This window comes from Anser brachyrhynchus (genome assembly GCF_964034855.1).
Source record: "Anser brachyrhynchus genome assembly, contig: SCAFFOLD_39, whole genome shotgun sequence".
Lineage (NCBI taxonomy): Eukaryota > Metazoa > Chordata > Aves > Anseriformes > Anatidae > Anser > Anser brachyrhynchus.
In genome coordinates this window covers 973,202-986,833 of record NW_027663823.1, presented here as the reverse complement: position 1 = coordinate 986,833, position 13,632 = coordinate 973,202, and the positions used below count along the sequence as shown (strand labels likewise).

At 47.1% G+C, this 13,632-nt stretch overlaps 1 long non-coding RNA gene across 1 annotated transcript; it reads left to right on the top strand.

The window, feature by feature from the left end:
• The first annotated feature begins 6,642 nt into the window (after positions 1-6,642).
• Positions 6,643-12,079, top strand: LOC308186782. The gene is made up of 2 exons (XR_013944295.1): positions 6,643-7,354; positions 11,981-12,079. It is a non-coding gene; the product is annotated as an uncharacterized lncRNA (long non-coding RNA).
• Positions 12,080-13,632: the final 1,553 nt, after the last annotated feature.

The window sequence follows — 13,632 nt, the reverse complement described above, 5'->3', positions numbered from 1 at the left end:
TTATCTCCAGCTCCCAAAGCTGGCATTTTCAATAAACTATTCTCTGACCCTAACCCCTAAACCGCCCAAATAGCACCCCGCGACAACCCCCGCACAAGCTCCAATACAACAAACAAAGTCAACAACAGCCCCCAACCCGCCACTAAAAACATCCCTGCCCCATGTGAATAAAACATGGAAACTCCACTAAAGTCCGACCGAACAACAAACACCCCAACATTATTCACAGTAGAAACCCCGAACTTCCAAGCCCCCATAAACCCCCCAAACACCAACCCCCCAAAAACAATTGCCACAAACGCTACTGCACATCCAATCACCCGTCAATCCCCCCAAGCCCCAGGGAAAGGCTCCGCTGCTAAAGCTACTGAATAAACAAACACCACCAGCATACCCCCCAAATACACCATAAACAGCACTAAAGCCACGAACGAAACCCCAAGGCCCAGCAACCACCCGCACCCCGCCACAGACGCTAACACCAAACCAACAACCCCATAATACGGCGAAGGATTCGACGCCACACCCAAAACACCCACCGCAAAGCAAATCCCTAAAAAAAACATAAAATAAGTCATTATTCCTGCCCGGACACTACCCGAGGCCTGCGGCTCGAAAAGCCGCCATTGTTCTCAACTACAGGAACTAACCGCAAGCCCCCAATAATTCTACCCCATCTATGCCATTATGCTTAACCCCCCCCCCCTCCCCCCCCGAGGCGGGGGTATTTGGTTATGCATATTCGTGCATAAATTTATATACCCCATATACATACATACTATAGTACCAGTAATATACATTATATACGGACTATCTTATAAGCAGGTGCTAAACCCATACATGTACACGGCCATTAAACCCTTAAACACACTCCTACCAAACCACCCGGCATGAATGTTCTAGGACCATACCCCACAACACCCAATACAACTCCACTCAAGCGCATAACAAGACCCCATTTTAATGAATGCTCACAGGACATGCTCCAACAACAACTCTCCACCACATATCTCATGCAGTTCGTATCAGACGGATTTATTAATCGTACTCCTCACGTGAAATCAGCAACCCGTTGCACATAATGTCCGGTATGACTAGCTTCAGGCCCATACGTTCCCCCTAAACCCCTCGCCCTCCTCACATTTTTGCGCCTCTGGTTCCTCGGTCAGGGCCATCCATTGGGTTCACTCACCCCTCCTTGCCCTTCAAAGTGGCATCTGTGAGTACTTTCACCTTCTCAATGCGTAATCGCGGCATGTTCCAGCTTTTTGGCGCCTCTGGTTCCTCTTATTTTTTCCGGGGTTACCTCACAGGTGGCTATTCCCAGTGATCTCGGGGGTCCCACAATCTAAGCCTGGACACACCTGCCTCACGGCCTATCCTATATTTCAAGGGTCCCTCGATGAGACGGTTGGCGTATATGGGGAATCATCCTGACACTGATGCACTTTGACCACATTCAGTTAATGTTACCTCCACCCTCCGGGTTAAATGGGGCTATTGGATGAATGCTCGTTGGACATAGCACAAAACAACAAATCATTAAGCGCAACCCCTGCGCTTCACAAACTAAACCAGTAAACTTTCGCTAACCACCATGTAGCATAAACCTTCATCGCCCAATCCCAGCAAACTACCTCTAAAACTCCATTAATCATCCCTTCCATGACATCATCGGAACGATGTATATATACACACAAACACATACAAAATAACTTAAACTTATTAGAGAAACTCCAGTACTAAAAATAGTAAACACAAGCAATAATTTCATATACTTCACTCTCACTCACCACTCAACTATCAGCTAACCACACCCCCGTCCACATAGCTTAACACAAAGCATGGCACTGAAGTTGCCAAGATGGCATAAAACATGCCTGCGGACAAAAGACTTAGTCCTAACCTTACGGTTGGTTTTTGCTAAATATATACATGCAAGTATCCGCGCCCCAGTGTAAACGCCCTCGACCACCTACCCCCATACAGGCCTTGAGGAGCGGGTATCAGGCACACCCAAGTAGTAGCCCAAGACGCCTCGCTAAGCCACGCCCCCACGGGTATTCAGCAGTAATTAACATTAAGCAATGAGTGCAAACTTGACTTAGTTATAGCAACAGCCTAACTTCAAGGGTTGGTAAATCTTGTGCCAGCCACCGCGGTCATACAAGAAACCCAAATCAACCGTCCTATTGACACGGCGTAAAGAGTGGTAAAATGCCTATCCTAGCTAACTAAGATCAAAATGCAACTGAGCTGTCATAAGCCCAAGATGCACCTAAACACACCATTAAGATGATCTTAGGAACTAACGACTGATTTAAACCCACGAAAGCCAGGGCCCAAACTGGGATTAGATACCCCACTATGCCTGGCCCTAAATCTTGATACTTACTTTACCGAAGTATCCGCCAGAGAACTACGAGCACAAACGCTTAAAACTCTAAGGACTTGGCGGTGCCCCAAACCCACCTAGAGGAGCCTGTTCTACAATCGATAATCCCCGATTAACCCAACCACCCCTTGCCAACACAGCCTACATACCGCCGTGGCCAGCCCACCTCGAATGAGAGCACAACAGTGGACACAATAGCACCCCGCTAATAAGACAGGTCAAGGTATAGCCTATGGAGTGGAAGAAATGGGCTACATTCCCCATTCATAGGGCACACGGAAAGAAGCGTGAAACCACTTCTGGAAGGCGGATTTAGCAGTAAGGTGGGACAATAGAGCCTACTTTAAGCCGGCCCTGGGGCACGTACATGGTTAAACATGCCTGTTAGTAGTGTGGCGAGCCATAGTGGGAAGGCTAGGGCTATGTTCATAGATAGTTGGGTGGTTGGGGTGAATGTATATGGAAGGAGGCCTAGAAGGTTGATTGTAAGAAGTATGATTATTAGGGATGTAAATATTATGGCTCATTTGTGGCCATTTTTGTTGAGTGGGACTATTAGTTGTTTTGTGATTAGGTGAAGGAGTCATGTTTGGATAGTAGAAAGGCGGTTGTTGATTCATCGGTTGTTTGGGGACGGGAATAGTAGGGCTGGGAAGAGTAGGGATAGTAGGATTAAGGGGATGCCGAATAGATTGGGGCTGGAAAATTGGTCAAAGAAGCTTAGGTTCATGGTCAGGATCATGGTGTGGGTTTGGTAGTGAGGGAGGTCTTATTTGATGGGGGGTTGGTTGTGGTGAAGGCTAGTAGTTTTGGTTGGATGAGGAGTGCTAGGGTTAATCAGGTTATAATTATGATTGAAAATCATGGTGCGGGGTTAAGCTGTGGCATATCATTAAGGAGGGGGAAGTCCCTCTTTGGCTAGCTTAAAAGGCTAGTGCTGTTGCATAGCTTCTTAATGATTAGGATGATGATAGAAGGGACGATCAGGCCTCGAAATGTGGGAGTGGGGTTGATTCTACTACAATGGGTATGTAGCTGTGATTAGCCCCGCAAATTTCTGAGCATTGTCCGTAAAAATTCCCAGGCCGGGTGGTAATGAATGAAGTTTGGTTTAGTCGGCCTGGGATTGCGTCTGTTTTAACTCCGAGCGTTGGGACTGCTCAGGAGTGGAGTACGTCTCCTGCAGTAATGATTACGCGGATGGGGGATTCTATTGGGATAACTACGCGGTGGTCAACTTCTAGCAGTCGGAAGTGGCCGTTGGGTAAGTCTGGGGTGGGCACTATGTAGGAGTCGAATGATAGGTCTTTGAAGTCTGTGTATTCGTAGCTTCAGTATCATTGGTGGCCGATGGCTTTTAGGGTGAGGTCTGGTTCGTCGATTTCGTCCATTATGTAGAGGATTTGTAGGGATGGGAGGGCGAGGAGTACCAGGACGATAGCAGGTAGGATTGTCCAGATCAGCTCTACTTCTTGGGCGTCTACAGCATTGGACGAGAGTTTTTCTGTTAGTATGTGGGCTAAAAGGTAGAGAACTAGGCTGCAGATAGCTAGTGCAACGATTAGGGCGTGGTCGTGGAATTCAACGAGTTCTTCTATGATGGGTGATGAGGCGTCTTGGAATCCTAGTTGGGAGTGGTTGGCCACATGAGATGTACAGGATTTTTACCTGTGATTTAGTCTTGACAAGGCTATGTAATTGGTTTACTAACGTCTCATAAGAAAGAAGCATGAGCGGTTAACCTCCTGGGAGACCCAGAAAACTTCACCCCAGCAAACCCGCTAGTAACCCCACCACACATCAAGCCAGAATGATACTTCCTATTCGCCTACGCCATCCTACGTTCAATCCCAAATAAACTAGGAGGCGTATTAGCACTGGCCGCCTCCGTACTGATCCTATTCCTAATCCCATTCCTGCACAAATCAAAACAACGAGCAATAACATTCCGACCACTCTCCCAGCTCCTATTCTGAGTACTAGTCGCCGACCTCCTCGTCCTAACATGAGTAGGAAGCCAACCCGTCGAACACCCATTCATCATCATCGGCCAACTCGCTTCAATCGCCTACTTCACTATCCTCCTATTTCTCCTCCCCGCCGCAAGCGCCCTAGAAAACAAAATACTCAACTGCTAAATACTCTAATAGTTTATAAAAACATTGGTCTTGTAAACCAAAGATTGAAGACTTACCACTTCTTAGAGTACCCCAAACTCAGAAAAAAAGGACTCAAACCTTTATCTCCAGCTCCCAAAGCTGGCATTTTCAATAAACTATTCTCTGACCCTAACCCCTAAACCGCCCGAATAGCACCCCGCGACAACCCCCGCACAAGCTCCAATACAACAAACAAAGTCAACAACAGCCCCCAACCCGCCACTAAAAACATCCCTGCCCCATGTGAATAAAACATGGAAACTCCACTAAAATCCGACCGAACAACAAACACCCCAACATTATTCACAGTAGAAACCCCGAACTTCCAAGCCCCCATAAACCCCCCAAACACCAACCCCCCAAAAACAATTGCCACAAACGCTACTGCACATCCAATCACCCGTCAATCCCCCCAAGCCCCAGGGAAAGGCTCCGCTGCTAAAGCTACTGAATAAACAAACACCACCAGCATACCCCCCAAATACACCATAAACAGCACTAAAGCCACGAACGAAACCCCAAGGCCCAGCAACCACCCGCACCCCGCCACAGACGCTAACACCAAACCAACAACCCCATAATACGGCGAAGGATTCGACGCCACACCCAAAACACCCACCGCAAAGCAAATCCCTAAAAAAAACATAAAATAAGTCATTATTCCTGCCCGGACACTACCCGAGGCCTGCGGCTCGAAAAGCCGCCATTGTTCTCAACTACAGGAACTAACCGCAAGCCCCCAATAATTCTACCCCATCTATGCCATTATGCTTACCCCCCCCCCCCCCTCCCCCCCCGAGGCGGGGGTATTTGGTTATGCATATTCGTGCATAAATTTATATACCCCATATACATACATACTATAGTACCAGTAATATACATTATATACGGACTATCTTATAAGCAGGTGCTAAACCCATACATGTACACGGCCATTAAACCCTTAAACACACTCCTACCAAACCACCCGGCATGAATGTTCTAGGACCATACCCCACAACACCCAATACAACTCCACTCAAGCGCATAACAAGACCCCATTTTAATGAATGCTCACAGGACATGCTCCAACAACAACTCTCCACCACATATCTCATGCAGTTCGTATCAGACGGATTTATTAATCGTACTCCTCACGTGAAATCAGCAACCCGTTGCACATAATGTCCGGTATGACTAGCTTCAGGCCCATACGTTCCCCCTAAACCCCTCGCCCTCCTCACATTTTTGCGCCTCTGGTTCCTCGGTCAGGGCCATCCATTGGGTTCACTCACCCCTCCTTGCCCTTCAAAGTGGCATCTGTGAGTACTTTCACCTTCTCAATGCGTAATCGCGGCATGTTCCAGCTTTTTGGCGCCTCTGGTTCCTCTTATTTTTTCCGGGGTTACCTCACAGGTGGCTATTCCCAGTGATCTCGGGGGTCCCACAATCTAAGCCTGGACACACCTGCCTCACGGCCTATCCTATATTTCAAGGGTCCCTCGATGAGACGGTTGGCGTATATGGGGAATCATCCTGACACTGATGCACTTTGACCACATTCAGTTAATGTTACCTCCACCCTCCGGGTTAAATGGGGCTATTGGATGAATGCTCGTTGGACATAGCACAAAACAACAAATCATTAAGCGCAACCCCTGCGCTTCACAAACTAAACCAGTAAACTTTCGCTAACCACCATGTAGCATAAACCTTCATCGCCCAATCCCAGCAAACTACCTCTAAAACTCCATTAATCATCCCTTCCATGACATCATCGGAACGATGTATATATACACACAAACACATACAAAATAACTTAAACTTATTAGAGAAACTCCAGTACTAAAAATAGTAAACACAAGCAATAATTTCATATACTTCACTCTCACTCACCACTCAACTATCAGCTAACCACACCCCCGTCCACATAGCTTAACACAAAGCATGGCACTGAAGTTGCCAAGATGGCATAAAACATGCCTGCGGACAAAAGACTTAGTCCTAACCTTACGGTTGGTTTTTGCTAAATATATACATGCAAGTATCCGCGCCCCAGTGTAAACGCCCTCGACCACCTACCCCCATACAGGCCTTGAGGAGCGGGTATCAGGCACACCCAAGTAGTAGCCCAAGACGCCTCGCTAAGCCACGCCCCCACGGGTATTCAGCAGTAATTAACATTAAGCAATGAGTGCAAACTTGACTTAGTTATAGCAACAGCCTAACTTCAAGGGTTGGTAAATCTTGTGCCAGCCACCGCGGTCATACAAGAAACCCAAATCAACCGTCCTATTGACACGGCGTAAAGAGTGGTAAAATGCCTATCCTAGCTAACTAAGATCAAAATGCAACTGAGCTGTCATAAGCCCAAGATGCACCTAAACACACCATTAAGATGATCTTAGGAACTAACGACTGATTTAAACCCACGAAAGCCAGGGCCCAAACTGGGATTAGATACCCCACTATGCCTGGCCCTAAATCTTGATACTTACTTTACCGAAGTATCCGCCAGAGAACTACGAGCACAAACGCTTAAAACTCTAAGGACTTGGCGGTGCCCCAAACCCACCTAGAGGAGCCTGTTCTACAATCGATAATCCCCGATTAACCCAACCACCCCTTGCCAACACAGCCTACATACCGCCGTGGCCAGCCCACCTCGAATGAGAGCACAACAGTGGACACAATAGCACCCCGCTAATAAGACAGGTCAAGGTATAGCCTATGGAGTGGAAGAAATGGGCTACATTCCCCATTCATAGGGCACACGGAAAGAAGCGTGAAACCACTTCTGGAAGGCGGATTTAGCAGTAAGGTGGGACAATAGAGCCTACTTTAAGCCGGCCCTGGGGCACGTACATGGTTAAACATGCCTGTTAGTAGTGTGGCGAGCCATAGTGGGAAGGCTAGGGCTATGTTCATAGATAGTTGGGTGGTTGGGGTGAATGTATATGGAAGGAGGCCTAGAAGGTTGATTGTAAGAAGTATGATTATTAGGGATGTAAATATTATGGCTCATTTGTGGCCATTTTTGTTGAGTGGGACTATTAGTTGTTTTGTGATTAGGTGAAGGAGTCATGTTTGGATAGTAGAAAGGCGGTTGTTGATTCATCGGTTGTTTGGGGACGGGAATAGTAGGGCTGGGAAGAGTAGGGATAGTAGGATTAAGGGGATGCCGAATAGATTGGGGCTGGAAAATTGGTCAAAGAAGCTTAGGTTCATGGTCAGGATCATGGTGTGGGTTTGGTAGTGAGGGAGGTCTTATTTGATGGGGGGTTGGTTGTGGTGAAGGCTAGTAGTTTTGGTTGGATGAGGAGTGCTAGGGTTAATCAGGTTATACTTATGATTGAAAATCATGGTGCGGGGTTAAGCTGTGGCATATCATTAAGGAGGGGGAAGTCCCTCTTTGGCTAGCTTAAAAGGCTAGTGCTGTTGCATAGCTTCTTAATGATTAGGATGATGATAGAAGGGACGATCAGGCCTCGAAATGTGGGAGTGGGGTTGATTCTACTACAATGGGTATGTAGCTGTGATTAGCCCCGCAAATTTCTGAGCATTGTCCGTAAAAAATCCCAGGCCGGGTGGTAATGAATGAAGTTTGGTTTAGTCGGCCTGGGATTGCGTCTGTTTTAACTCCGAGCGTTGGGACTGCTCAGGAGTGGAGTACGTCTCCTGCAGTAATGATCACGCGGATGGGGGATTCTATTGGGATAACTACGCGGTGGTCAACTTCTAGCAGTCGGAAGTGGCCGTTGGGTAAGTCTGGGGTGGGCACTATGTAGGAGTCGAATGATAGGTCTTTGAAGTCTGTGTATTCGTAGCTTCAGTATCATTGGTGGCCGATGGCTTTTAGGGTGAGGTCTGGTTCGTCGATTTCGTCCATTATGTAGAGGATTTGTAGGGATGGGAGGGCGAGGAGTACCAGGACGATAGCAGGTAGGATTGTCCAGATCAGCTCTACTTCTTGGGCGTCTACAGCATTGGACGAGAGTTTTTCTGTTAGTATGTGGGCTAAAAGGTAGAGAACTAGGCTGCAGATAGCTAGTGCAACGATTAGGGCGTGGTCGTGGAATTCAACGAGTTCTTCTATGATGGGTGATGAGGCGTCTTGGAATCCTAGTTGGGAGTGGTTGGCCACATGAGATGTACAGGATTTTTACCTGTGATTTAGTCTTGACAAGGCTATGTAATTGGTTTACTAACGTCTCATAAGAAAGAAGCATGAGCGGTTAACCTCCTGGGAGACCCAGAAAACTTCACCCCAGCAAACCCGCTAGTAACCCCACCACACATCAAGCCAGAATGATACTTCCTATTCGCCTACGCCATCCTACGTTCAATCCCAAATAAACTAGGAGGCGTATTAGCACTGGCCGCCTCCGTACTGATCCTATTCCTAATCCCATTCCTGCACAAATCAAAACAACGAGCAATAACATTCCGACCACTCTCCCAGCTCCTATTCTGAGTACTAGTCGCCGACCTCCTCGTCCTAACATGAGTAGGAAGCCAACCCGTCGAACACCCATTCATCATCATCGGCCAACTCGCTTCAATCGCCTACTTCACTATCCTCCTATTTCTCCTCCCCGCCGCAAGCGCCCTAGAAAACAAAATACTCAACTGCTAAATACTCTAATAGTTTATAAAAACATTGGTCTTGTAAACCAAAGATTGAAGACTTACCACTTCTTAGAGTACCCCAAACTCAGAAAAAAAGGACTCAAACCTTTATCTCCAGCTCCCAAAGCTGGCATTTTCAATAAACTATTCTCTGACCCTAACCCCTAAACCGCCCGAATAGCACCCCGCGACAACCCCCGCACAAGCTCCAATACAACAAACAAAGTCAACAACAGCCCCCAACCCGCCACTAAAAACATCCCTGCCCCATGTGAATAAAACATGGAAACTCCACTAAAATCCGACCGAACAACAAACACCCCAACATTATTCACAGTAGAAACCCCGAACTTCCAAGCCCCCATAAACCCCCCAAACACCAACCCCCCAAAAACAATTGCCACAAACGCTACTGCACATCCAATCACCCGTCAATCCCCCCAAGCCCCAGGGAAAGGCTCCGCTGCTAAAGCTACTGAATAAACAAACACCACCAGCATACCCCCCAAATACACCATAAACAGCACTAAAGCCATGAACGAAACCCCAAGGCCCAGCAACCACCCGCACCCCGCCACAGACGCTAACACCAAACCAACAACCCCATAATACGGCGAAGGATTCGACGCCACACCCAAAACACCCACCGCAAAGCAAATCCCTAAAAAAAACATAAAATAAGTCATTATTCCTGCCCGGACACTACCCGAGGCCTGCGGCTCGAAAAGCCGCCATTGTTCTCAACTACAGGAACTAACCGCAAGCCCCCAATAATTCTACCCCATCTATGCCATTATGCTTAACCCCCCCCCCCTCCCCCCCCGAGGCGGGGGTATTTGGTTATGCATATTCGTGCATAAATTTATATACCCCATATACATACATACTATAGTACCAGTAATATACATTATATACGGACTATCTTATAAGCAGGTGCTAAACCCATACATGTACACGGCCATTAAACCCTTAAACACACTCCTACCAAACCACCCGGCATGAATGTTCTAGGACCATACCCCACAACACCCAATACAACTCCACTCAAGCGCATAACAAGACCCCATTTTAATGAATGCTCACAGGACATGCTCCAACAACAACTCTCCACCACATATCTCATGCAGTTCGTATCAGACGGATTTATTAATCGTACTCCTCACGTGAAATCAGCAACCCGTTGCACATAATGTCCGGTATGACTAGCTTCAGGCCCATACGTTCCCCCTAAACCCCTCGCCCTCCTCACATTTTTGCGCCTCTGGTTCCTCGGTCAGGGCCATCCATTGGGTTCACTCACCCCTCCTTGCCCTTCAAAGTGGCATCTGTGAGTACTTTCACCTTCTCAATGCGTAATCGCGGCATGTTCCAGCTTTTTGGCGCCTCTGGTTCCTCTTATTTTTTCCGGGGTTACCTCACAGGTGGCTATTCCCAGTGATCTCGGGGGTCCCACAATCTAAGCCTGGACACACCTGCCTCACGGCCTATCCTATATTTCAAGGGTCCCTCGATGAGACGGTTGGCGTATATGGGGAATCATCCTGACACTGATGCACTTTGACCACATTCAGTTAATGTTACCTCCACCCTCCGGGTTAAATGGGGCTATTGGATGAATGCTCGTTGGACATAGCACAAAACAACAGCGCAACCCCTGCGCTTCACAAACTAAACCAGTAAACTTTCGCTAACCACCATGTAGCATAAACCTTCATCGCCCAATCCCAGCAAACTACCTCTAAAACTCCATTAATCATCCCTTCCATGACATCATCGGAACGATGTATATATACACACAAACACATACAAAATAACTTAAACTTATTAGAGAAACTCCAGTACTAAAAATAGTAAACACAAGCAATAATTTCATATACTTCACTCTCACTCACCACTCAACTATCAGCTAACCACACCCCCGTCCACATAGCTTAACACAAAGCATGGCACTGAAGTTGCCAAGATGGCATAAAACATGCCTGCGGACAAAAGACTTAGTCCTAACCTTACGGTTGGTTTTTGCTAAATATATACATGCAAGTATCCGCGCCCCAGTGTAAACGCCCTCGACCACCTACCCCCATACAGGCCTTGAGGAGCGGGTATCAGGCACACCCAAGTAGTAGCCCAAGACGCCTCGCTAAGCCACGCCCCCACGGGTATTCAGCAGTAATTAACATTAAGCAATGAGTGCAAACTTGACTTAGTTATAGCAACAGCCTAACTTCAAGGGTTGGTAAATCTTGTGCCAGCCACCGCGGTCATACAAGAAACCCAAATCAACCGTCCTATTGACACGGCGTAAAGAGTGGTAAAATGCCTATCCTAGCTAACTAAGATCAAAATGCAACTGAGCTGTCATAAGCCCAAGATGCACCTAAACACACCATTAAGATGATCTTAGGAACTAACGACTGATTTAAACCCACGAAAGCCAGGGCCCAAACTGGGATTAGATACCCCACTATGCCTGGCCCTAAATCTTGATACTTACTTTACCGAAGTATCCGCCAGAGAACTACGAGCACAAACGCTTAAAACTCTAAGGACTTGGCGGTGCCCCAAACCCACCTAGAGGAGCCTGTTCTACAATCGATAATCCCCGATTAACCCAACCACCCCTTGCCAACACAGCCTACATACCGCCGTGGCCAGCCCACCTCGAATGAGAGCACAACAGTGGACACAATAGCACCCCGCTAATAAGACAGGTCAAGGTATAGCCTATGGAGTGGAAGAAATGGGCTACATTCCCCATTCATAGGGCACACGGAAAGAAGCGTGAAACCACTTCTGGAAGGCGGATTTAGCAGTAAAGTGGGACAATAGAGCCTACTTTAAGCCGGCCCTGGGGCACGTACATACCGCCCGTCACCCTCCTCAAAAGCCACATCCCACATAACTAATACCATAAATACGCTGAAGATGAGGTAAGTCGTAACAAGGTAAGTGTACCGGAAGGTGTACTTAGAATATCAAGACGTAGCTATAACACCAAAGCACTCAGCTTACACCTGAAAGATATCTACTAGACCGGATCGTCTTGAAGCCCCCCCTCTAGCTCAACCACACAAATAGTACACCAAAACTAAAGAATTTACTAAACTAATTAAACTAAAGCATTTTACAGTCTTAGTATAGGCGATAGAAAAGACACTTAGACGCGATAGAGACCCCAGTACCGTAAGGGAAAGATGAAATAGCAGTGAAACAATCAAAGCGACAGACAGCAAAGATCAACCCTTGTACCTTTTGCATCATGGTTTAGCGAGAACAACCAAGCAAAGTGAACTAAAGTTTGCCCCCCCGAAACCCAAGCGAGCTACTTTCAAGCAGTTAAAGAGAGCGAACCCGTCTCTGTTGCAAAAGAGTGGGATGACTTGTCAGTAGAGGTGAAAAGCCAACCGAGCTGGGTGATAGCTGGTTACCTGTGAAACGAATCTAAGTTCCCCCTTAATCCTCCCTACCGGACATCCTGAACCCTAATGAGATGATTAAGAGCTATTTAATGGAGGGACAGCTCCATTAAAAAAGGACACAACCTCGACTAGCGGATAATTCTTACTACTGATCCTACCGTGGGCCCTAAAGCAGCCATCAAAAAAGAGTGCGTCAAAGCTCCACCACCTAAAAATACCAAAATAAGATGATTCCCTTATCACAAACAGGTCAACCTATGAATATAGGAGAATTAATGCTAAAATAAGTAACTCAGGGCCACACCCCTCTAACGGCGCAAGCTTACATAGAAACATTATTAACAGACCTAGACAGATACAAAAACCCCTACAAGACCACGTATTAACTAACCCTGTTAACCCGACTCAGGAGCGCCTATAAGAGCGATTAAAATCTGTGAAAGGAACTCGGCAAATTAATAAGGCCCGACTGTTTACCAAAAACATAGCCTTCAGCAAATTAAACAAGTATTGAAGGTGATGCCTGCCCGGTGACTTAGGTTTAACGGCCGCGGTATCCTAACCGTGCAAAGGTAGCGCAATCAATTGTCCCATAAATCGAGACTTGTATGAATGGCTAAACGAGGTCTTAACTGTCTCTCACAGATAATCAGTGAAATTGATCTCCCCGTGCAAAAGCGGGGATGTGAACATAAGACGAGAAGACCCTGTGGAACTTAAAAATCAACGACCACCGCGAATCCTCAATCAACCCCACTGGGGCCACTACCATCGCAGAGCCTGGTCGATATTTTTCGGTTGGGGCGACCTTGGAGGAGAACAAATCCTCCAAAAACAAGACCATACCTCTTTACCTAGAGCTACCCCTCAAAGTGCTAACAGTGACCAGACCCAATATAATTGATTAATGGACCAAGCTACCCCAGGGATAACAGCGCAATCCCCCTCAAGAGCCCATATCGACAGGGGGGTTTACGACCTCGATGTTGGATCAGGACATCCTAATGGTGCAGCCGCTATTAAGGGTTCGTTTGTTCAACGATTAACAGTC